Below are 487 nucleotides of genomic sequence, written 5' to 3' on the forward strand. Positions count from 1 at the left end.
GGTTTAGGAGAAATCGTCATAGAATCAATATGAGAAAAAGAACATCCAAAAACTTTATTGATCAAAGATTGCATTACAAGAATGATTTCTAGTGAAAAGTGAATCAAAGAATAAAAATCTTTATAGGATGTGTTCTAGATCTAGATGGAAAAAAGAGTCATTTCTAATAAAGAGGTAGCTCCTTATATATAGAAGAAAGATATCTAGGGTTTCCTAACAAAGTGGGCCTAATTCATTATCATAATGGGCCTTGAGGGGGGATGTAAATCCACCCCCAACAGTAAACCCCCCAAGTTCGTAGGGAGAGATGAAACCGATCTCTGCGAATTTTACGAATACGGTTTATGAGACAATGAACTAGGCACATACCCATGTCGTAGACGATTGTCATGACCGGGTCATGATGGGTAGGTTGCCATAGATGAAGTGCCATAGACGGACCGTCTCGGGCGAGGTGTCATCGACATACTTCTGATTCCGATCACAC

This window comes from Brassica oleracea, chromosome C1, assembly GCF_000695525.1.
Source record: "Brassica oleracea var. oleracea cultivar TO1000 chromosome C1, BOL, whole genome shotgun sequence".
Classification (NCBI taxonomy): Eukaryota; Viridiplantae; Streptophyta; class Magnoliopsida; order Brassicales; family Brassicaceae; genus Brassica; species Brassica oleracea.